Here is a 25,704-nt window from a genome sequence, read left to right on the forward strand (position 1 = left end):
CCATGTCTTCAGCAGGATACAAATAAATAAAAAATAAAATAATATCTACTAATCCCAGTTTGAATCCTTTTGATTAGATAATTATAAACACCTAAAATGTTCTTTTCTCCTCCGTTCCTCAATCGTAATACAAAAGGTTACTGATCCAATGATAAAAGCGATGGTGAAAGACCCCAAATGCATCCTGGTTCCAAGGATGCAGGATGGGCCTGAGAGTCCGGCCTAATTCAGGAGAAGGTTGGTCCCATCTTCTCTCCTCTCCTCATGCTGGGACTGTCCACTCGTGCTGCAAAGAGAGGGAAGAAGCAGGCAGGGTCAGTCTGGGAGGGAGCCCAGATGAGGAATCCCACCGCCCAGGCTGAGGGATCAGCACCAATCTACTCAGCTGATCCCACTCCTGAGAACTGCTGCTTCCTCAAGAGAGGGATCTGCTGGGTGGGATTTTCCAAGGTAGAAAGAAGGGAGAGGCAGGGCTGGGACTGGCTCCTGAGGCGGCTGAGAAGCTGCCCCACAAGTTACATAAAATCAATGTCCCCCTCAAATACAGGAATCCAATACTAGTCTATGTTGCTTCCGGAGACCTATGGATCCCTATCTCCCCCCTATGTCTTCCTTCAGCATCTGGAGGTAGGGATCCCCAGAGGACTCCAAGGAGTGGCCCTTTCCACTTCTCCATCCATGACTGCAAGACCCACAAGAAGCCCCTCATCTGCCCCTCTTTCCCTCATGCACAGGGGACCCCCCAGGCTTGTTAGGATATTAAATTTGGTAGCTGGAACAGGAAAATGTACAATAGGCAGTAGTTGATTGGTTGAGCTGGCTTCTGCATGAGGCAATCCACGCTGTGATTGGTTGCTGTGGGTTTAAAGGGGGAGTTTCCCTTTTTCCCGCCTTTTTCGTCTGTGTGTTCCATGTGCCTTTTGTTTTACCTCAAGATATTCCTGTCTTCCTGACTATCTTGTCTGCTGCAACTATAAATGTTAAATACATTTATATATCTAACCTACAAGTTTGTCTCAGTGTCTTTTGACTTCAGCTGGACAGCTGCTACGTCCTTCCTTGACAAATCTCCTCTCTGCAGCTCTCTGAGCCTCCTGATCCAAGACAGTCAGACCCCAAAAGGAGCCACAGTCTGGCCTTGCAGGAGAAGAGTTTGGGGGCAGGCAGAGCCCCCCTTCCCAGAGCCCCTCTGGATCTCCCCCAAATTCCCTCCCTTCCAGCCTTTGAGATGAATAGGAGAGAGAAGAGGGATTTCCCAAAGCATCTTCACCATCCGTTGGCCCTTGGACCTCAAAGCCCTCCTTTCCCTGCCTCCCTCCTCCCCACACAGACCCCAGTGGGGCCACTCACCTGCGAGGAGGCTGCTATATGGCCTGGTTCCTCCCTGCATTGGAGAGACAGACACAGAGTGAGAGGATAGGATAGGATAGGATAGGATAGGATAGGGACAGGAATAGCTTTGTCCTGATCCTCTCTCTCTTCACCATTAAACCTCTGCAGCTTCATCAATCTCTCAAAGGATACCAGCCTATTTATTTAGTTTATTATTAAACCTCTATGCCATCCCTCTGTTCAAGGTGACCCTAGGAAGCTTACCATAAAATGCCATGTAAAAATCAGGCACCGGGTTCGTATTATCAAATGTGGTGGACATGCCCAAAGGCAAAAAAATATTGGACAGAAATACATACATGGTTAGAAAAAATGGTAAAGCAACATATAGATCTAAAACCAGAAATATTCTTCTTGGGCATTTTACCGGAAAAATACAATAAAGGGAACACATACTTAATTTTACATGTCTTAACTGCAGCTAGAATCGTGTTTGCACAACAGTGGAAAAGTGAAGAGATCCCTGCAGTGGAAAATGTAATGAAAAAAATACTAGAATGCGCAAAAGTGGATAGATTAACCCTTAAAATTAAGGAGAAGGAAAAACTGAATACTTTTTAACATGGGACTTATTTTATTAATGGCTAACTAGCAGAAACAGAATTTAGAAATTTGGAAGCATAAGAGAACGATTAATTACATAAGGAAGGTTTATCAAAATGGATAAGCAAATATGTGATCAATATTATGAATATTATTGTTATTATTATTACTATTTCTCAAAATTAATTGTACTTAGACAACACACTATTTATGTAGAAATGGATTTTTTTATATTTAATAAAAACTTTTTAAAACTTGAAAAAAAGAAGATCATATCCGGTGTTTATTGACTATTGCCTTGGGTCGGGTCCAAGATGATCTGGGGGAGGCCCATGGTCACCAGGGCGGCCATGAAATCCTGGGCCGCTTCCGAGGCCAAAACCAAGGATGGCAGATTGCAGTTTCCCAAGACCAATAAAGGAGAATATTTGTAGCTCAGGGTTGAAATGAGGGGTCCTTGATGTTCTGTGAGCTTGTTTGTTTTCTTGCAGATGTTTCATTACCATAACTAGGTAACATCCTCAGTGCTAGTCAAGCAAGCTCAGAGAGCACCAAGGACCCCTCTCGCAAGACCATAATCCTGGGGAACTCCACTGCCAACCCCAAATAATCTACAGCACTCAGGTAGGGAGGCTGGTACAGTAGGAACAAGCCCAACTGATTTCATGAACCTAGCTCCAAAACAGGGAGTAACAACCAAAAATTTGGGGCACAAGGCCCCTTGAAAGCCAAAGAAGATTCTCAGAGGACCACTTGCTATCCCAACTGGGCTGCGTCCTGGGGTATCAGCTGGTGCCAAACCTAAACCCAGCTGGACATGTCTCTGAGAGGAGAACATCCTCCTTTCCAGATTCAGCCAGGTCTCAGCTATCCCACCAGAAGAGTCTCCAACCACTGGGGATCACGGCATTGTGGAGGTTTTCCTATTTCCCTAAGGAGTGAAGGGCTCTTTCCTCCAAAGGGGGCCAGGCTCCACCACGCAGACTGTGGGCTGCCTTCCCTGCCTGAATGAAAGTGCCTGGAAATCCAACAGGGAGAGTTTCCCTTCTCCTCTGCAGGAACAAACCAGTGCAAGTAAATTGAATTTTGTAAGTTCCTCCTACTTGGAAAACAGAGCAGCTTCTCACTCAGAGGAAATATTTCACCCACATGGATCTTCTCATCTCCTTGAGGGTTTCTTCTCCTAGATCTTCACTCCCAAGAACAGCCTGGCTGTTATGAAAAGGGGGCCTCCTTCCCCAGCTTAGTTCTTAGGAGGAAATAGCACAACTCTGCAGCTTCATGAGTTTCTTTTGTTTTTAAATACACACACACACACACACACACACACACACACACACACACACACACAAACAAACAATCCTCAAGTGATGATGCCTCTGAAGCCTGTTCTAAGTTGGAAATTACATGGAAAGAGGACAATTCACTCACTTGGTGCTGCATTGTAGTCATCTTGACGTCTTTCTGCAAAGATAAAAATCAGTGAAAGTTCAACAGAATCCACGAGAGATCACCCAATTTCTCCCTCCGTAGGAGGAAGAACCCCAGGAGATATTTCACAGACACTTTTTTCCCATTTATAAAAAGAGAAAGATCTTCAAAATACAAATGACTGGAGTCCCAGCAAGAGGCTGAGATCTCAGATGCTCCCCAAGAGGGCTGAGAAAACAGAAGGAAGCCCAGAAGAAGCGCCCCAAAGGGAGAGATTTAGGGGGGAATCTCCCCATCTTCCTTCCATCACCCCTCCCCCCCCAAAAGATACTTACTGAAGAATACCAGGAGGATCCCAGCAATCACACCCACCAGGACAAGAGCAGCCACAACGCAGCCAATGATGAGCCCGAGATTGGATTTTGAATTGGTTGGTTCTAAATTGGGAGAAAGAGCAGATCGTTGACGGAGAACCCCAAACAATCCTCCCAATCAGACCTAAGAGACCTAAAGAAGTGAAAGCTGGAATTTCCCCAAATTAAAAACTCCATGGGCTCATTTTTCTGTCCTTCTCAAGGTAAGATGAAGGCGCCTTGCTAACCGTTGTTAGAGGACGTGTCCTCATGACGCTGCCTCCTTCTCACCCCAGCCCAGCATGAAGGCAACTGAATTCATCTTTGGCTTTTCCACTCAAAAACAGCCATTTGCCACCTTGTGACTCTTTGCAGGTTACAAAACAAAAACTTCACCAACACAATAATATAAACAAAATTTGTTAAAACAAAAACATTTTTGTTGTTTTTATAGGCTGCTCCAATAAGCCATGATTCTGAGTGGAAATGGGCAGCTCTGTATGCTTTTTTCTTCAGTTTGAGTGTTTGCATTTTATTATTTAAAGTAAAATAGTTCATATCTCCTAGACTTTTTTTTTAAATGTACACTTTCATTTTCCTTGGCCAGTCCAGGAATAACAAAAAATTATAATTTGTGCTTCCAGAACGTTAGCATGAAAAATGGAATATGGTTATAAGCAGCTTCTGGATGGTCCCACAAATGGCAGAAATAGAATAACGGAGTCACAGAGTTGGAAGGGACCTTGGAGGTCTTCCAGTCCAACCCCCTGCTCATTCCAGAGGCCCTATACCCTTCCAGACAAGTGGCTCTCCAGTCTCTTCTGAAACGTTTCAGGTGATGGAGCAGCCACAACTTCTGAAGGAAAGCCATTCCACTGATGAATTGTTCTCCCTGTCAGGAAATTTCTCCTCAGTTCTAGGTTGCTTCTCTCCTTGTTTAGTTTCCACCCATTGCTTCTTGTCCTGCCCTCAGGTGCTTTGGAGAATAGCTTGACTCCCTCTTCTTTGGGGCAGCCCCTGAGATATTGGAACGTATCATGTCTCCCCTAGTCCTTCTTTTCATTAAACTAGAAATGCCCAATTCCTGCAACTGCTCTTCATATATTTTAGCCTCCAGGCTCCTAATCCTCTTTCTTGCTCTTCTCTGCACTCTTTCCAGAGTCTCCACATCTTTTCTATATTGTGGCGACCAAAACTGGATGAAGAATTCCAAGTATGGTCTTAGCAAAGCATCATAAATTGGTATTGCTTGGGGGAGTGGGGGGCAGGTTTGAGGAGGGAACTTCAAATTTAAATTTCTCTTGCACAAAATTCAGAATTCCCATTGAATAGCAATCATGCCACTTGTGAATTGATGCTTGCTATAAACAACCAGAAAAATAAAACAAATATTTTATTTTCCCTGGGATATCAGCATAACAATTACATTTGAATTTTCTTGTATCGTGGTGACAAGCATCAATAAAAAAATTAGAATTTGAATTTTGCAAATTTGGACATCCAATGTAAAAAACATTAGGGACGCTTATGAGAGAGGGATCTTTTCCTTGGGTTTTATGCTGAGCCTGTTAGTCTCTAATGGGAAAAAAACTCAGACTTTGGTACTTTCTTTTCTGACTCCTGAAGCCTCAGTCCAGCTACTCTCTGCATTTCCCGAACTCAGCTGCAGTTCATCCGGTTTAATCAGAATTTGCCTTCAGAAAAGGGGCTGCCAGACTCCTCCTGATTCTTCTACTTTAGGAATTGTAAACAAAAGGAAATCTCTTTCTGGTGCTCAGCATAACTGCTGCTTTTCTGCTGTGGGCAAGAAACAGGGAAGGCCTCAGAGAGGATCTAAGGGCATTTCATCAGGATCGGCCAAGTATTGTGATGGGATTCTGTAGTTTCCATCACCTGAAGTCAGTTCTATGGTCTGGTCCCTGCAGCTTCACCAACCTCAAACACTGGAAAAACCAATGGATTAAAGCTCAGGTATGTTCACACCTGGACACAATTGGGGTCAGATTTCTCTCCCACAACCCTCCAGCCTGCCAAAGAGCCCAGCCTTCCCCTCCCTGCAGCCTCTCACCCTTCAGTTCCAAGTCCAGAGGCTCCTGCAGGCTGTCATGATCCACGTGGCATTGATAGCGGTCTCTCTCTTTGGGATCGATCTTGACACTGAGCCAGTAGTGGTAGGTCCCATCAGCATTGGGGGCCACAGACTCACGGAGGGTGTCCTCCTCCCAGACCTCCCCGTCCCTCGTCCAGGAGGCATCGATCTCCCTGGGGTAGAAGCCGTGGACCTGGCAGATGTGCGTCTCCATCCCATCCTCCACCTCTGTCCTGCTGCTCACCGTCACCTTAGGGGTCTCTGCAGAAACGGCACCCCCAGAATTAACTCTGAGCCCCTCCAGAGCCTGGAAAGTGGATGAGAAACTTGCACATTTACAAGTTTTATTGGTCCCCCCCCCCATTTCCCCACATCTTTTTTGAACAGAGTATTGGTCGTTTCTTGTCTTATACAATTAATTAAATTCAAATATATTTTACTCAATTACAATTGTTGCCAAGTCCCAGCTGATTGGGAGGAAATGGGGATTTTGCAGTAACCTTCCCCTGGAGTGGGGTGGGAATGGAGATTTTACAGTATCCTTCCCCTGGAATGGGATGGGAATGGAGATTTTACAGTATCCTTCCCCTGCCACACCCACCAAGCCACACCCACAGAACTGGTAGTAAAAATTTTTGAAACCCACCACTGTTCCCAGGGACTCAACCTGAAAAACCTCCAGAAGCAAATTGAAGGTCCAAGAAAGTTCCTCTCTGATTGCTTTGAACTCTGACTGATCTTGGGCTGCTCCCTTCAGGGGAGAGATAGTGTTATGTAAATAGGTTTGTTTGGCGGGAAGTTCGAATTAACTGACCCTCAGCTGATTGGCTGACCACCACAGCTGCAAGGTATATAAAGGGAGCTGGCTCCCTGGGTCAGTTGCTGGAGTCTCACTATAGAATAAAGAGCTGTTGTCACTAACTACTCTGGCTTGCTGTGTCCTCATTCACCCAACTTAACATTGGCGACGAAGGTGGGATTTTGAGGCCAGAAGCAGAGGAGAGCTGAAGCCACACTCGAGAAAAAGAGCTGAAGCCATGTTCGGAGAAGGGGACCGGAGACCGCATCCGAATCCAGCCAGGCGAGCGAGCGGAGCACAGGAGAATCCTGAAACGATGTCTGCCTACACCCCGCCAGCGCCTTTTGACCCCAAGGAAGAGAAGTGGGGATCCTACATGTCTCGGTTCGAGTGCTTCATGGTGGCAAACGACAGGCAAGGGCTACCGGACGTTCAGAAGAAAGCCCTGTTCCTGAGTCACTGCGGGCCAAGGGTCTTCGACACAGCCGAGGCATTGTCGGAGCCGAATTCGGTCCACAACATTTCCTGGTCGACGCTACAGACCCTGCTGAAAGACCACTATGCACCAACGCCATCGAAGTACGTCCAGCGCTACGATTTCCGGCAACGGCTCCAGCAGGAGGGCGAATCGATCAGCGAGTACGTCGCTGCCCTGCGTAAGGCCGCAACCCAATGTGAGTACTGAGACCTGGATGAGATGCTCCTAGAGCAACTAATTTGCGGAGTGAGAGATAGCCGGCTCCAGAGAAGACTGCTCGCGAGGTCAAACCTGACCCTTCACATCGCCCTGGACGAGGCACGAGCACAAGAGTCGTCAGTAAAGGCTGCAGAGAAACTAAAGAGCTCCCATCTAACCAAAACAACGCAGAAGACGGCGCCAGGGCACCGAGAGGCCGTAAGCACCGCGAGCGAGGGGGAGTCTGAAGAAGAGGTCTACCGCACCGAGCAGTCCCGCACTGCCCGGAGGGAGCCCAGAGACGGATGCGCCAGCTGCGGAGGCAAAACTGTAAGTTCAGGGACGCCGTTTGCCGTTCCTGTGAGAAGAGGGGCCACATCGCTCGGGTTTGCAGATCCAAGACACACCAGAGCTACAAACCACGTGGCCAAACCTTCCAATCCGAGCCGGCGCCACACCGAAGGCCCAACAGAAATGGCGGAAACCGGAAGGGTGCGAAATTTGAAGACGCTGGGGCCTACACCATACACATCGCACAGACCTGCACCTCGCCCGGAGAAAAGACCTACACCACGGTCGAGATCGAGGGACGGGAGTGCCAGATGGAGATCGACACGGGATCGCCGATATCCATCATGTCTTGGGAGAACCTAAAGAAAGTCATCCCCAGCGCACACAAGCGACAGCTCCAGCCACAGCAACGCAGACTGAAGGACTACCAGGGGAACCGCATACCCGTCGAAGGAAGAGGCGAGTTCCAAGTACAGTACGGGGAGTTTACCGAGAAACTGCCCCTCACCATCGTCAGCGACAACCTCCCAAGCCTCCTGGGCATGGACTGGTTTAGAGCCCTAGGCATGGGATTCACCGGAGTAAGGAACGTTCGAAGCACCCTGAAAGAGGACCTGATGCAAGAGTTCCAGGACGTGTTCGACGAAAGGCTTGGCAAATGTGTGGGAACCCTGATTTCGTTTAATCTCAACCCCAATATTGCACCCATCCGTTTAAAGCCTAGGCGGGTACCGTTCACCCTGAAGCCCAAAATTGACATTGAACTGGACAAATTAATCAAACAAAGGGTGCTCGTTCCAGTCGACCACGCCAAATGGGAGACCCCAATTGTGACACCGGTAAAGCCGGACGGATCAGTGCGCATATGCGCTGATTATAAATGCACAATTAATAAGGCCCTGCAGCAGAGCGCCTATCCAGTGCCCATCGTTCACCATTTGTTGCATTCCCTGGGCCCCGGCAAGATCTTCGCAAAACTCGATCTTGCGCAGGCGTACCAGCAACTGCCGGTAGATGGCGCTACCGCAGAGGCACAGACTATCGTAACCCACAGAGGGGCCTTCAAGTGCACCTGCTCGCAATTCGGAGTAAGTGTAGCCCCCGGACTTTTCCAAAGTACCATGGAGCGGCTACTGCAGGGAATCCCCGGGGTGGTGCCCTATTTTATGACGTGCTCATTACCGCCGACAATGAGCAGCAGCTAAGAGAGAGGCTGAGGGAGGTCCTAAGGAAATTCAGGGACGCAGGACTCAGACTAAAACGAAACAAATGTATGATCGCAGTCCCCTCAGTCGAATTCCTAGGATACAGGGTAGATGGCACTGGCATACACCCCACAGAGAGCAAGATCAGGACAATCAAAGAAGCACCCACCCCCAAAGACAAGGCAGAACTACAGGCTTTCCTGGGGCTATTAAACTTTTACGCCATTTTCCTTAAAGACAAGGCAACAGTGGCAGAACCCCTACATAGACTGTTAACCAAGAAAGCCATTTGGAAATGGGGGAAGGCTGAAGACAGGGCATTCGCCGGCATTAAAAAACTGCTATCAGCTGAAAGTTTTTTAATACAGTACAACGCAACGCTTCCCCTTGTGCTAGCATGTGACGCGTCCCCGTTCGGGGTGGGAGCCGTCCTGAGCCATAGACTCCCGAATGGCCTAGAAGCGCCCATCGCATACTACTCCTGAACTCTATCAAGCGCCGAGCGAAATTATAGCCAGCTCGACAAGGAGGCCCTCGCCGCCGTTTCGGGAGTAAAGAAATTCCACGAGTACTTGTTCGGGAGGGATTTTGAACTAATCACCGACCATCGACCGCTCCTGGGTCTCCTCGCGGGAGATCGACTAACCCCGGCAGCACTATCGCCCAGGATGCCACGCTGGGCCATTTTCCTCGCAGCATACTCCTATCGCCTGGTACATCGACCAGGGCGGACATGGGCAACGCGGACGCACTCAGCCGATGCCCACTACCCGACAGCCTAGAAGACCCCACACCCGGCATCCCCATCCTGCTGATAGACGTTTTGGACTCTGGGCCCATAACATCAGCCGAGGTTGCAAGAGCCTCAACCAAAGACCACGTGATCCGGACAGTCGCAAGTTGGGTCATGAGGGGGTGGCCGGAAAAGATTGGGAGCGGGGAATTTAAACCGTTCGCGGGAAAACGGGACGAATTGACAATGCAAGGGGGTTGTTTGCTATGGGGCGATCGGGTTGTTATTCCTTTACGTTTACGGGAAAAAGTCTTAACATTGTTGCATGAGGGGCACCCTGGGATTGTAAGAATGAAGGGGCTAGCCAGGAGCTACGTCTGGTGGCCCAGCATGGATAGAGACATCACCGAGTGGGTGGGGAGATGCCAGCCCTGCCAAGAGTCCAGATCAGATCCACCAACGGCACCCGTGAGGGAGTGGGAAAGGCCCCAGGGACCCTGGTCCAGGATACACATTGACTTTGCAGGCCCATTTCACGGACAGACCTTCATGGTCGTCCAACCAAATGGTTGGAGATCAAGCTAATGAAGGCCACTACCACCGACACAACCATCAGGGAGCTAAGACAGTTATTCGCCACCCATGGGTTACCGGACATCCTAGTGTCAGATAACGGGCCACAATTCACCGCAACACAGTTCGAGGGTTACTTAGCAGGACTTGGGATCAGACATGTCCTTTCGGCCCCGTTTCATCCGGCTAGTAACGGGCAGGCTGAGAGATTTGTGAGGTCAGCAAAGGAGGCCCTTTCACGCTTAAGCCCCAGAGACTGGCAGGAAAGGATAGACAGGTTTCTAATAGCTCAGCACTCCACACCCTGTACAGCCACAGGCCGAAGTCCAGCAGAACTATTAATGGGGCGGAAACTCCGAGGAATACTAGATAGGCTCAACCCCAATTACTCCCCAGAGGTCTTCAAGGGGGGGGGAGAGGAAGCTTAGAGAGTTCACCATAGGAACACCGGTACATGCTAGGAACTATGGACAGGGCCCACTCTGGGAGGCCGGGACAATCACAGAAATCACGGGGCCCAAATCATACAGGGTAGACATGGGGGACGGGAGAGTTTGGCGCAGACATATTGACCAACTAAGAAAACGAGTAACCGCAGACACCGACGACAAATTAGACGACCCCATCTCTGACCACGACTACCAACCAGAAACACAAAATACAAGCCCGAGTGGAGCGGAGGACTTAGCTGAGGATTCTGGTATCCAGCGCCGCCCCATCGAGGTAGTCCAAACAGCCGGAGAAGTCACCGCCCACGAGGAGGTCCCGGAGGCCTCATTGGCGGAGCAGGGAGAAACAGAAAGTCCCTCCGACCTGCTCGACGCCGCCCCTCCGACTGAACTGCGCAGGTCAACCAGGACTCGCACACGCCCTAGTCACCTGAGAGACATTGTATGTAAATAACACCCCAAGTGACTTCTGGGAGGGGAGGAGTGTTATGTAAATAGGTTTGTTTGGCGGGAAGTTCGAATTAACTGACCCTCAGCTGATTGGCTGACCACCACAGCTGCAAGGTATATAAAGGGAGCTGGCTCCCTGGGTCAGTTGCTGGAGTCTCACTATAGAATAAAGAGCTGTTGTCACTAACTACTCTGGCTTGCTGTGTCCTCATTCACCCAACTTAACAGATAGCACAGATGCTCTTTTAAGTTCCCTTTAAAGACGACAACAACATAGAAGTTTCAGTTTGGAAAAGAGATTTTGTCTCTGAAAGGGGGGGGGGCAGAGAGAGATTGATGCCAGTGGAAGAGAGAGAAGGTCCTCCCCTGGTTGGGATGGGCTGCTGGCAATCATCGGGGGGGGGGGGGGATGGATTCCCCCATTGATCCTAATTTCATCCAACTGATCCTGGAGGGATTAAGGACCCCAGGGGGGAATCGGTAGACCTAGGGGAGAGGAATGGTCTATATCAGTGATGGTTAACCTTTTTGGTGCCCCTGTGACAGACCCCCAAAATGCAATGTGAGTGCTCCCTGCGCATGCGCCCTGGGCCCCGTTTTGACTTCCAGGTTGGTGCAGGAGGCTTTTCAGGCCCAAAATGGGGTGTGGGGGGGAGGCAACTAGGACTCGATGAGGGAGAAACTGTGGAGTGTCAAGTTTCTGAAAGATGCCCTAATTAATTCATGAGCCATGATCCAAACTTCAAAGGCAATATAGTGATTTATTGGGAGCACCATTCAGGCAATACTCGGATGCAGTCAGGACTGATCCCACGTCGATTTATGTTCCCCTATGACCCTGTCTCTCCCCTCCCCCCTGGCCATGTCATTATCACATTCTCCAATTAACCACTTTGCCTGGCTGTGAAACCTAACACCCTCCTTCTGATTGCGGTCAGAAAAATGTATGGAATTCACTTCAGTTCCCCCTCCCTCCTGCTCATGGCAACTTGAAAGCTTTGCAAGTTGACATGGAGATCAAATCCTAGCTTTCTCCTGCCTTCCTGCCTTCTCCAACCTTTGCAGTTTCTCCCCCATCGAATCCTAGCTGCCTTCTGCCTTCCGTGCCTCCTCCAATCTTTGCAGTTTCTCCCCCCATCGCGTCCTAGCTTTCTCCTGCCTTCCTGCCACGGAGAGGCACCTGCAGAGGGGGGAACCTGCAGAAATCGGGGAAGGCCCGCCCCCGTGCACATACGTGGCAGAGACCAACTGGCAGGTGGGAGGTGCACGCATGTGCTTTGGAGCTGGGCTGGGGCGACGACTGGCATGCCCGCAGAAAGGGCTCTGCGTGCCACCTGTGACACGCGTGCCATAGGTTCGCCATCATGGGTCTATATGGTAAACTAATAAAAAATTCTAGGAAACGATTATAATGTGAGGTTTGACAGAAACTTTGTTCCCCTCACCGTCCTGGAAAGGAAAGAAAAGAACCCCTCATCCATGGCCTTCTTTGCCCAAGTGGGGGCACTGATAATGTCTTATTAATGGTAGAAGTGGAGCCCTCTAGCGGTGGGGGTGGGAGATGCACCATCAGGTACAAGGCAGGGAGGGAACCCCCTATGGGGATGTGGGGAGAAGCAGAGTTAATGGGGGGAAATTAAAGGTGCCCACCACACTTGACTACAGTTTGGCTAGTGGAGGTTTCACTGAATAGCCCCAAATGGTTGCCTTATTGTGGGCAGTGAACAGGACACCACTAAGAGATTGTCCTGCCTGATCCACCCAGACAACTGCCAGGCAGAGGCTGCATTTCCTGGTCCATTGAATGGCTGCCTGGCAATGAGAACCAAACAGGGCTTCCCATGTCTTGGAGAGAGGCTGAAAGGGGGAGGATTCCCACCAGGGCAAACAAGCTCCAGACCAGGGACCCAAAGGGGCTGAATGTGCACAAGAGATCCGGCCATAAAGGAGGAAAGTCCAGTCTGCATTCAGATGCTCACCTCTCCTCAGCAGCGTCTCATTCCCATAGGACAAGTACTTCTCCAGCCACTCAATGCAGATTTCCTCCAGGTAGGTCTTCCGTCCCTGATTCTCTCCTGGAATAGCATCCCATTTCCTCTGGGTGATCTGGGCCAGGGGATCGGGAGCCACCCAGGTGGGGATCTCCTTGTCAAAGGTGAGGAAGGTCCTCCCTTCATAGCCAAACTGCATAAACCCTCCTTTGCTCCCGTCTCTCCGGAGCTCACAGCCATACATCACCTGTATTATGTGAAGTCCTGAAATAGGGACAAGATGATGGTTTGGGGAGTCCTCAAGATAAAGAGAGATCCCCCTCCCTGCAGGGACTTTTGACACTGGAGGGAGGCACTGATTCCCCCATTTCCTCCCTAACAATCAAGGGAAAGAAAGCCCCCATCACTAACCGCCCTTCTCCCCTCCCTCAACCCGCCTCCCTACATTTTCCCTCCCAGGATGGAGCCCTGGAAACTCCCCAGGAAAAAGCAAAGCTGGAAAAGCCAGCAGAGGATCCCAAGGGAGACCGAGAGAAGGAGGAGTCACAGAAGAAACGGAGGGACGGAAATCCCTTCCATCTTTCCTTCTAGCATTTCTCTGTTGGGGAGACTCGGGGGGGGGGGGGGCGGAGGAAGGGATCCCAGAGAGGGAACAATTGCCTGAATCTGCGGCTGCAAAGAGGGACTGAGAATCTCATGGCCTCAAAGAGGATCTGGTTGATCTACACAAAAGCTTGCAGGGATCCCTGTGACCATAAATCTTGGTCTATATTCAGAAATAGCACCAAGTCACAAAGGCTGGTTCCCACTTTGGGCTAACCAGAAACAAACCATGGTTTAGTGCAATGTGGGAATGAAGCCTCAAAGGGCCACAAAGGAATATTTTCCTTAGCAACAGCAGCAAGTGGCCCAGTCTGATCTGGAGACCCAAAGGGTTATTGACCTTTGAAATGAAGTTTGAAGTTCAGAGTCTCTACAAGGCCCTGGAGAAGATATTTCAACTTCAAGTGAACAGATTCTTGGATTTAAACGAAAACGGAATGTTTGAAAAAAACAAAAGGAAATCCTGAAATGTTTCTACTCCTGTCTGGGCTTGAGAGGGAGGAAGGATGCCAGGAATTCTCAAATCTAATGGAAAACCTCCTGTAAGTAGAGTTGAACTAAACTGACCAGTCCTTTCCCTCCCTTTCCACACCCAGGAATGACGGGTGAAGGATCCTTTCTCTGCATCTTCTGCTCAGCCAGAAAACTTCCCTTTGGAGGAAGAGGAAGAACCTCATGAGCTGCAATCTGATCCTGCCCTCGAGAGGAGATTCCCTGATCTCCCTGTGGGAAAAATAGTTGTGGATTTCTGCCCAAGATTAATCTCCTGCCATTCACAGGAAGGCCCTGAACATGTGGCAGCAGTTTTCAACTTTTGAGAACAAGCTCTGTCGTACTTCAGAAGCATCAAAAGCTAAGACAGAAATTGTCTTATTTCACTTGAAGATGAAATGTGTTCTTATTTCAAGTTTGGCACAGAACTGAATATTTGTGCAGTAAAAAGAAAGCACAGGGATCATGTTGAAAAGGCAAGTTTCATTTTTTTATTGTTAGTGTAAGAACACTATTAATGCACCTCAAAGGTCTATGCATGAAACAATTTCAGCCTATCTCTGAGCCTGGATCTTCAGGGGTTTCCTGAGATCTGAAAAATAGTTCAAGGATTCCTTCAGGGCCAAAAGATTAAGAAAAGCTGCTTTAGAGGGGCTAAAAGGTAGTAATATTTAGAACCGCTGTGAAGAATATCAGAAGCCACTTCTTTATGTCTTTTTTCTTTATTTTCTTCAATTGTTTTCTTTTCTTGTACTTTTTTTATTTTTCTTTGATTTCTTAATCACCTTTTCTTTATGTTACCTTCTATTAGTTTTTATCTTCTGTTTAAAAGGTTTAATACAAATGATATTAAAAAATTAAAAAGACCCACAGGATGTCAGCGATCATTAAAATGGTATTGAAAACACAGGCTAATATCACAAAGCCTTAGAGCAAACGGGCCTGGTGGCTCAGCAGACTGATAGCATTGTGATTAACACCAGCTGTCTGCAATTACTGTAAGTTCGAATCTCACCAGGCTCAAGGTTGACTCAGCCTTCCATCCTTTCTAAGGTAGTTAAATTGAGGACCCAGTTTGTGGGGGCAATAAGCTGACTTTGTATAAATATACAAAAGTATGAAGGCTATTGCTTAACGCATTGTAAGCCGCCCTGAGTCTCCGGAGAAGGGCGGCATATAAATCAAATTAAAAAAAAAAAAAATCAAGGCTGCAGCCACATCTGGAATATTGTGTGCAGTTTCTGGTCAAAGACCTCCAAAAGGAGAGGAGGAAGCCGGGGAAGGTCCAGAGGAGGCGACTGAGGTGATGGGAGGGTGGAAGCAGCCTCCCTTTGAGGAAAGGTTGGGACATTTGGGGCTGTTGAGCCTGGAAAGGAGGCTCCCCTCCACTCTGGCCGGTCTCCTTCCTCCTTCCTCCACCAGGGGGAGCCCTCTGGGTCCAGCTCTGCTCCCCTGAGAGGCCAGCAGGGGGCCTAGAGGGATCTGGGGAGACCCTCAGGGATCAGGGGCAGAACTGGCAGAGCTCTGGGGGTCACCTGTAGAGGGGGAGGGGCAAGGAAAGGGTGGAAGAATTGGGGGGGCTGCAGCTCCTTGGGATGAAAGGAGGGAAAATGGCTCCTGTTTGTGGAGAAGCTTTTCTTCAGCCAAAAGCAGCCTCTCTTTACACACACATTTCCTTGCAGACCCTCCCCAAATAAGGTTCCTTGAAGGTGAATCTTGTCCCCCAAAGATGGCAGAAGGGGGGGGCTGCAGAAGAAAGAGTCTCCCTCCCTCCAGGGCAGCCCCACCAAGAGGGCCGTGCAGGAGTTCAGCCTGAGGGACCAAGGATGGGAAGCCATGAAGGCTCTGAGAGACTCTGGAAGGGCCCCAAATGGAGGTTTCTTTCTTTTCCGTCTCTTCCCCATGAAGATTGGGAGGATCCTGGCCCTGAGATCCCCCCCCCCCACAAAAGCCCCACAGCCCCCCATTTGGTCCTCCCGGCCTCTCCTTCCAACTGGAGGGTGAGAAGAAGCTCCTGGCATTTGGGCCCCACTCACCCCTCCAAAAAGGGGGAGAAGGAAAGGGATCTAGTCTCCCCAGGTGGATCTGCACTCGATCCCTCATTTCTCTGGGGTGGAAACAGACAGAAGGACGAGGACCTGCTTCCCCCAGGATCTAATTAGGATCCACCTGCCTGTTTTTTTTTTTTTGGGGGGGGGATCTGTGATTCCCTTCCTCCCCCACAGCAGGGGATCCATTAAGGCCAGAACCTCCATCTTTCATGGGGGGAGGGGAGATTTCGGTCTCTTTTTACCTCAGTTTATATCAATATCCATATCAACATTCAGAAAGACAGAAGGATAAATTTAAACATCTTTTTATTAACTGCAATTGGCAGAAAATGTCAGCTATGGAGGGAAGGAGAAGCTTATATTGATTTTAAAAAAAGAATAAACATATAAAAAAAGACTTTTTAAAAGGTGTGGAGGCAGCCTTTCCCTTTGAAGGGACCCATTTCTTTCTCCCCCCTCTGGTTCCTGGGGAGGGGATTATGGGGCCGGAGGAGCCAACAGACCCATCACTCACCTTCGCTCTGATTGTAGTGTTGGAAGAAACATCCTTCTAGGTTCTGCTCCAAGTGGGGAAACAGACACTGGAAACATGGAGACTGCTTGGAAAGATGGTTTAATGGTGGACAGGATCACATGGCTTGAGTTCCTGAACAGAAAAGGGGCAGATACAGTAAATCCTCGGGTTTTTATGCTCTCTCTGGCTCTGCATTTCTTGGGGCCCCAAAAGAGTATCCTGATTGGTTGTCAGACTCCCAGGGGGTGGGGGCCTTGCTGGCTGATGGTCACATGTGCTTCCCAGGTCACATGTGGTGAGTTTCTGCTGCTATTGTGTAGAGGGCTAATCCCATCTTTGGCAATTCCTACTATGGCTCTGCCTGAAGGAGGCAGATCTTTGTTATGTAGAATAGACTGGCCCAGGCCTTAATGGCCCATTGACAAAGGGTGGGGGGCAGGAAGGTGGGAGCTGCTTTGTCTGTAAAATATGCTTCTCCCAGGGAAATATAATATTCTGCCTTTTTCATATTTCCTAAAATATTTCACTCTTCCAGGAAAGGGGTGGGTGCTAACTTCCTACAATCCCTACTCTTTTTTTTTTCAAAACGTGAGTTTTGAAACAAGTTCTTGGCAAAAGATTAAAATTGATCATATCAGGGAGCCTTAATGGGTGCTTTTAATTTTCTAATGCAAAGGGGAGGCATTGATAGAGGCAACAGAAAAGGATTCCTTCAGTGGCTTCCAAAAGCTTTCAACCATGAAGGTCTAGCAGCCAGGAAAAAATTTCTGGTAAGAATTTTACAGTATCCAATTTTCCATGCCAATTAATTTCAGACTTCAGATATTACTTTCTGTGAGCTTCCAGTCAGGTTTCAAGCAAACACATGTCCCAAAATTTTTCACAGCCATAATTTTCCTTTAAATTGCAGGCTGCCCATTTCCAAGGGTTGGTTACTGAACCTGTCCTAGCTCTTAGTTTAGTGCATCCAGGATTTGTGAGTCCAAATTGAGGTTAGCCAGTGTACAATATCCATTCCTTTTTTTTTTCTTTTTTTTTTTTTGGTGTTACACATAATGAGCCCTGGGATTTCTACTCATGAGACCACCAGTGCAATATATCTTCCTTTACTGGGCAACTGGGCAGCATCATTTGTAAGTCACAGTCAGGGCTTGGGTTTTGGAGATCACTTTTCTGCTATCTCTTCAAGTGAGGGAATTGCCTGAGGGGGATTGCCCCCTCCCCATGGAATTAGCAGGGAGATATGACTCCTTGGGCTTTTAGTGCCACAGAGCAAAAATCAACCTAGGAGAAGCTTTGTGTGGAGGTAAGTGAAGGAAATAGTTTCAATCTAATTCTGAATAGTGTGTGTCTCTCTGTGTGTGCATGTGTATGCAGCTACTTTTACAATACAGGCAATACAAACATTTTGGACATATTTCTCCTCTCCACCAGACAGAAATCTAGAGTGTACATAACTTGCTGTGGCAATCACTCCCAAATACAATTCTTACAATAAACTGATTACAATATAAATGAGAACAAGAAAGAAAACCTTACAATGAATTTCCACCCTCCCCATAGTCTTTGCAGCTGTCTTCTGGGAATTGAAAAGAGTCTTTTGGTCTTTACTTATACATCTCAAAGTCATTTCTTTCATGTCTGCTGGGTGGCATGCTTGGTGGTAAGGCTGGTCAGTCAGGTTTGGGAAGGTCTGCTCCACTCTGGTTGCTGTGATGACTTTCAGTGGAGACTGGATTCAAACCCAATTTCTGGTTCAATCAGATGGAAGGTCTCCTCTGGAGGCAGCATCTGGATCCATGTGCTCTGCTTCCACAGTTGCAGAGTCATCTGTGCAGGGCTGAAAGACATGAGAACAGGGTCCCCTCCCCCCTTTGTGGGTAATCTTCACAGGAAAGGCATTGTAACAGGATTAGAGATGGGGGGGTTTAGATAGCTTGCAGGCAGAGTTTGAAAAGAAACAACACAACAGTATTGCAGTTACTAAACAGATAATGCAGTTTCAACAAAATGGAGACACAACAGATAAGAAAAAAACTGGATTCACATGCTTCAGGAAAGAGATGAACAGGTAAACCCATTTAAACACATACAGTAAATGCAAGACTGATTTTTTTCCTTGTAAACAAACTTAAAACGTTTCCTCATAAACTTGAGTTGTTACTTTAAGATACAGAGAGGGAAGGAGAAAAAAAAACCAGAAATGAAATGAAATGCTCTCTTTAATCTGTGTTTGTTGGCCAGACAAACACAGGGCAAAGGCTCTTTCTTTCTTTCTTTTTTCTCTCTCTCCCATTTTTCATTGTTTCAACCTTTTTTTCTTTTCTTTTCTAACAATTTAAAATTCTTGTCTCTAGAGATCAGATACATTTTACAGTTACAATTACCTCGAGGGCGCCCAAAGACACACACACATAAAACAAAGAAGATGAAGAGAAGAAAACAGAACTCTGAGATTTCACACACACTGATCATTCCCACATAAATCTCAGTTAAATTAGGGAAGGCACAAATCTTAAACATACCACGTGGTTGCACAGAAGACAGAGAGACAAACAAACAAACAAAACAAACAAACAAAACAAACAAACAAAAACCCAACATTCCTATTTATATATTTCCCTTTTCTTTTAAGTACCTTTATTTAGCCAAATTTGTCTTCCCGGTGTTATCTCTTAGCAAAGCCCATTTTTGACACAATTTTCCTAATTTCCTTTTATCCATGCCCCTCAATATGGGCACCCGCCTGGCGTCCCAGGCCGCGAGCACTTCTTCCACAGGGGTCCCCGCCACCCGCGAACTATTGCTACCCATGACCCTTTCCTTTTCTCCAGAAGGATCACTTCGACTTAGCCGGGTGGCACGCCGTCAGTTTTCAGAGAAAAAGCTCTGGGAAGGACTTCGATTCCCTTACGAAGTATGGGCCCCTTCCTCTTAGGGAATCGCCGTAGTTTTTCGGATCCAAAAAGGGGATCCGGGAGGACCTGCTGACCCCAGCAGGTGGTACTGGCACCTCCTCTCACACACACACGCTCGCCCCGTGTCTGGGCTGGACAAAACCGGGTTTCCCTTTCACAATTTATTAACCCCCCCTTTTTCACACGCTTGGCTTTCGCTCAGCTTCCATTCCTTTTAAACACAAAGTTCCACATTTGGCGACCCCCCCTTGCTTTCTCTATCCTACCGGTCATGGCTCAGTGGAGCTAGCAGTAGGCAGAGGTGCGGCTAGAGGTCGCTCAAAGAGGTGAAATCAGACTGTTTTCCAGGTGGAATCCCACACACACACTTCCTCCTTCCCTTACAGAAGGTCCTGTGCTCTGGCAAAACCCCCATGCTCTCCAGACTGTTAGTCTTTCTGCGGCTAGGAAATGCACAGAGGAAGCAAGATCCAACTGTGATTGGGAGAAGGGCCTTCACTCACACACATGCAGGCATACACAAATTTCCCATGCTTTTCCATACTTTAAAATTAAAATTTAGAGGTACTCACCTTCTTTCCAAGCAGCCTTTGAGCTCAAACTCAAAACCCCTTTAAAACCTAGTTCCAAATGGCCAAGGTCCAGGAAAACATACCCACAGACTCAATGGGTCTGCTGCTAGCAAGGGAGGCTTACCCGGGCCTGGTCCATTGGTTAGGTTAGCTTGGAGTCCCTTCGTGGTCGCCAATTGTTGGAAGAAACATCCTTCTAGGTTCTGCTCCAAGTGGGGAAACAGACACTGGAAACATGGAGACTGCTTGGAAAGATGGTTTAATGGTGGACAGGATCACATGGCTTGAGTTCCTGAACAGAAAAGGGGCAGATACAGTAAATCCTCGGGTTTTTATGCTCTCTCTGGCTCTGCATTTCTTGGGGCCCCAAAAGAGTATCCTGATTGGTTGTCAGACTCCCAGGGGGTGGGGGCCTTGCTGGCTGATGGTCACATGTGCTTCCCAGGTCACATGTGGTGAGTTTCTGCTGCTATTGTGTAGAGGGCTAATCCCATCTTTGGCAATTCCTACTATGGCTCTGCCTGAAGGAGGCAGATCTTTGTTATGTAGAATAGACTGGCCCAGGCCTTAATGGCCCATTGACAAAGGGTGGGGGGCAGGAAGGTGGGAGCTGCTTTGTCTGTAAAATATGCTTCTCCCAGGGAAATATAATATTCTGCCTTTTTCATATTTCCTAAAATATTTCACTCTTCCAGGAAAGGGGTGGGTGCTAACTTCCTACAGTAGAGAGTCCTCAGAATCTCCAGGTCTCTTCTGGACACCTCCTCAGAGTCACGTGATATCTGGGTGTTTCTGTCCCAGTATTGGGGTTCCTCCTTCCCCACCTTCTCCATCCAGGAGACTCGAGGTTGCTCCCTGCGGCTTTTGCTGTCGTAGTAACTGAAGAGTTGATCGTCCACGTACCCCACAGTGACAAAGTGGGGCTGCCCCTGAGTGGGCTCCGAGATGCCGGTGTAGAAATACTTCAGGGAGTGGGAGGAGGCGCCTGGAAGGGAGGCAGAGGGGAAAAGTTAGGGGGCTTCAGCCAAGGACCCTGATCCCATGGAGGCTCCCATCTGAGGCTCTGGGGAGGAGGAAGGAAGAGGAGAGTTGGGGGGCAGAGGAGGAAGGGGGGAAGGAAGGAAGGAAGGGGGAGATGGTGGAAGAAGAGGCAGGAGATGGAAATGAGGGAGTGATTGAAAGGGGAAAAAAGGAGCTTCTGGAGGGACTGAAGGGTTGGAGGGAAGGGAAGGTGGGGGGTGAGAGAGGAGGGGAGGGGAGGGTCCCCCAAACTTTACCTGCCCCAATTGTGCCCTCCCCCCTTCCAGCAAGGCCTCCCTCAAACCCCCTTCTGGGTTGCTCAGCCTCTGCCCCAAGGAAGCTGCAATGGCTGCACAGGTAAAAGGGGGGATTCCACCCTCCCAGAAGCTCAAAAGCAGCAGGAAACCCCCCCCTGGTCCCCCCTCCTTTCCATTCACAGGGGAAAAAAAACCCCATCCTGACTTCACTGAAGGCCAACCTGGACTGTTAATAGGTGCAGATTTGGGGAGGGATTTTATAAAATGGGGGAGGGGGAATCCGGGTGAGACCAGAGGCCATGGGATCCTTAGGGGGAAACCCAAAGGGGGAAGGGCAAACGGGGGAGGGAAGGAAGGAGCAATGAAGTGACTTAGCCCCCCAGATCTTCCTCCTCATCCCTGTCCCCCCCCCTTCCTGGCTGGAAAATCCCCCCTCCCCTCCCAGAGTTCAGCCATCTGAGCAAGAATCGGATTTTGAACCCAGGACTCAGAGGGGCTCCTCCTCCTTCCACAGAAAATCTCAGTCTGATTAAACCAAGATTTCTTCCTTTCAGCAACCCAATTAGGGCCCTCAAACTCTCCTTCAAGGACCTTTGCAATGCACCAGATTCCCTCTGAATCTCCCCCTTCACTTTCCCCAGAAGCTGCTCTGACTCTTCTCCTCCTCTGGGGCTGATCCTGCACTTGGTCAGCACAAAGAAAGGCAGAAATGCCCCTCAGCCACCTTGGAGGGGATTGAGATCCTGGCTACCCAACTCTTCACATGATCAGTGACTCTCAACGTAAAGGCCTAAATTAAGAGTTTCTCAGACTCCGACACTTGGACTTCAACCCCCAGAATTCTCCTCACCCCCAGAAAACCATTGGCCCCTCCACCCTGGCCCCACCCCCTGCCCCCAAGGAGGATGGTGGGAGCTTCTGCTGCCATCGCCCATATTTGGGGTGGGGGGCTCAGCTGGGATCCTCTCCCTAAATTCAGTCTCTGTCTGGAGGGTCCTGTCATCTTTAAAGCCCCTCTGGGGAATCCAAGATAAAGATACAAAATTATGTCAGTTTCTATCATGCAAACTCCTGAATGAGGAGCATCAAAGTTTTTTCAGCCCTTCTTTGGAGGACAGGCTCAATTCACGAGACAGAAAACTATGCTAAACTTTACTAACAATGAACAAATAATCACATTAAGTCACTGTTTAGTTTTTATCGTCAAAATACAAACACAGAAGAGACTCTAAGGCTGCCCAATGAACAGAAAAACAACCGTTTCTAAGCAGGATAAAAGAATCAAAAGAAAATAAAATGAATAAAATGCTGCTGGGAAATCGATTAAGCTGAAAAATCTCCATGACCCCTTTCTGGTGTCCATTCTGAAAGCTCTTCAGATCAGAAATTATTTCAGGGCGCCAAAGATTTTGACGATCATTTTCAGGATCGTTCATGGGACTTATTTGGGCAGAACCTGGGTCTGCATACAAAAGGGCAGAACCTCCAAAGCCCAGAGAAATAAGTACAGGTAGTCCTCGACTTATGACCATAATTGAGCCCACATTTTTTGTTGCTAAGTGAGACATTCATGAAGTGAGTTTTATTCCATTTTACAAATTTTATTGCCACAGTTGTTAAATGAATGGTTGCAGTTGTTAAGTTAATAACTGGGTTGTTAACTGAAACTGGCTTCTCCATTGACTTTGCTTGTCAGAAAGTTGCAAAAGGGGATCAGGTGATACGGGGACACTGCAACCGTCATAAATAGGAATCACTTGCCAAGCATCCAAATCTCGGTCACGTAACCATGAGGATGGTAAAATGGTCATAAGTGTCAAAAATGGTCATACTGTCACTTTTTTCAATGACATTGCAACTTTGAATGGTCACTAAATGAACTGTTGTAAGTCGAGGACTACCTGTGGTCCTACTGCCCATTCCCTCCAGTATGGTCTCCCAGTCCTTCCCAGTCCAAGGCAAAGGCCTGGGCCTCCTTCTTCCTGCTCCTCCCCACAATCCCAGGGGCTTCTCAGAGCTTTTGGGGAGAGGGAGCCCCAGATCCACTTCCTGCTCTTGGGAGATTTCAGAATCCAAAGGGATCAAAGCTTTTCTCCAACAGAAGGAGGGGGGGGATCGGACTCTCCATGATCCAGAATCCGCTTCTTTCCCTTCTGGGGCTGAGCAATGAGGAAGTCTGAAGTCTGCCTGAGAGGAGAAATGTGTGAATGTAACACAGGTTGGGTGTCCTCACAGTCATGAATCCTCCTCAAGTCAGGACTGTCTGTGTCCAAGCAAGCCGTTCATTTCATGGTCAGCATCCAGAGTTGCTTCTCTTCTTCTGCCTCCAACCCAGCCTATTTAATGGTTAAGATCCTGACGGTTTTTCTTTCTGCCTTCAGTGCTAGTTTCTCTCAGCAATCAGCTAGGAACTTCCGAAGGCCCCTTCCGGACTACTAAGAGTCTGGTGGTGCAGTGGACTAAGTGCTGTTAAAGTAGCACTTAGCTGCCAGCTGCCTGCAATTACTGTGAGTTCAAATCTCACCAGGCTCAAGGTTGACTCAGCCTTCCATCGTTCCGAGGTAGGTAAAATGAGGACGCGGATTGTGGGGGCAATAAGCTGACTTTGTATAAAAAGAACACCGCTTGGGGAGGGGGGGGCGAAAGCCCTACTAAGCAGGTATATACAAAAGTATGAAGGCTATTGCTTAATGCATTGTAAGCCGCCCTGAGTCTTCGGAGAAGGGTGGCATATATAAATCGAACCAATGAATGAATGAATGAATGAATGAATGAATGAATGAATGAATGAATAAATAAATAAATAAATAAATAAATAAATAAATAAATAAATAAATAAATAAATATAATATATATCATAATATTACATTTGAAATATTTTTAATTCCGCAAATTTTCCCACTTTGGTGGCTTCTGGAAAGGAAGAAGGAACACCTGAGGAGGCAAATCCCTGCCTGTCCCAGAAAAGAAAATTTTGGGGGTCTTGGGGTTTAGGATGCGGTGGGAGGGGGAGGTTCCAGGAGAATAGTGTTCGCCCAGCAGTGGAAAGAAAAAGAGATACCAGCTGGTGCCCAAATTATAAACAAAGTATATGTGCTGAGACGGATAGAATGACGTATATGTTGAAAGAAAAAGAGGATTCTGAATTTTTTCAAAGCTGGGACTGTTGGTATCGGTGGTTGAATAAAAGAATTGAGACGAAGTGAAGGTCTATGTTAATATGAGGAGAGATATACTTATTTAGATTGAAAGATAATTGTATGAAAATCACATTTGGGGATTGCTTAGCTTATTCTGTGTTGTGGGCATAATTATTTACCAATGAGGGCAGGAATAGGACCTGCTGGGATAGACGTGTTTGTATTTCTGTTTAGTGTTATGAATGGGGGAGGGAGGGAGGGGAATGTATGGTTTTTGTTTTTATGTATAAATAATGTCTTTGTCTTGTGTCGATTTTAATCTGAAAAAATTAATAAAATTTATTTAAGAAAGAAAGAAAGAAAGAGAGAAAGAAAGAAAGAGAGAGAGAGAGAGAAAGAAAGAAAGAAAGAAAGAAAGAAAGAAAGAAAGAAAGAAAGAAAGAAAGAAAGAAAGAAAGAAAGAAAGAAAGAAAGAAAGAAAGAAAGAAAGAAAGAAAGAAAGAAAGAAAGAGGATGAATCTTGGGGAAGGTTATTGAAGGAGACTTTCTCTCTCCAGACTCTCATCCTGCTGCATTCACAGGGCAGCCTTATCCCGGTCGCTCCTTTGCACCAGTCTCCGCCTCTGCCAATGCAGGGAACCGAGAATCAAGCGGGTCCTCCCAGCACCAGAAGCCACAAAGAGCCACAGATCACCGCCAAAGGCAGGAAAGAGGATCCAGGCGGAGGGAGTTGGGCGGAGGCAGCCAGGAAGTTTGTGAACTGACCTGATCACGTGCAAACGCCGCTTTCCAACAATCTTCATTTTGGAAGGGAGGGAAAAAATTGAGCTTCGGGGCGCCCAGGTAGACTTGAGTGACATCTGGAGGGTCCACCCTTGTCCTGTTCCCAAAGGGGCTCTCCTGGAGGGGGGGCAATGTCGGAGCCTAATCCCAGAGGATTCCACTTTTGGGAATAAACTTTTTGGGAGGGGAGGGGAGGAGAGAGAGATTCCCTGGCAGATAAAAAGGGAGAAACCCCCCAAGGCCCCCAAAGGGACTCACCGAAGCAGCTCTCTCGTAGGGCGACCGCCACCAACACCAGGAGCAGGAAGGGCGCAGAGCGCAGAGCCATCCTGGCCGCGATCCTCAACCTGCGCTCTGCTCTCCTGAAGTCTCAAGGAAA

The 25,704-nt window shown here is 48.0% G+C and overlaps 1 pseudogene; it reads right to left on the reverse strand.

Annotated features, from left to right (window-relative positions):
• Window positions 1-222: 222 nt before the first annotated feature.
• On the reverse strand, window positions 223-25,704 carry LOC139309893 (BOLA class I histocompatibility antigen, alpha chain BL3-7-like; annotated as a pseudogene).

Source organism: Pituophis catenifer, unplaced genomic scaffold (assembly GCF_029215685.1).
Source record: "Pituophis catenifer annectens isolate HBS135680 unplaced genomic scaffold, rPitCat1.0.hap2 SCAF_2, whole genome shotgun sequence".
Classification (NCBI taxonomy): Eukaryota; Metazoa; Chordata; class Lepidosauria; order Squamata; family Colubridae; genus Pituophis; species Pituophis catenifer.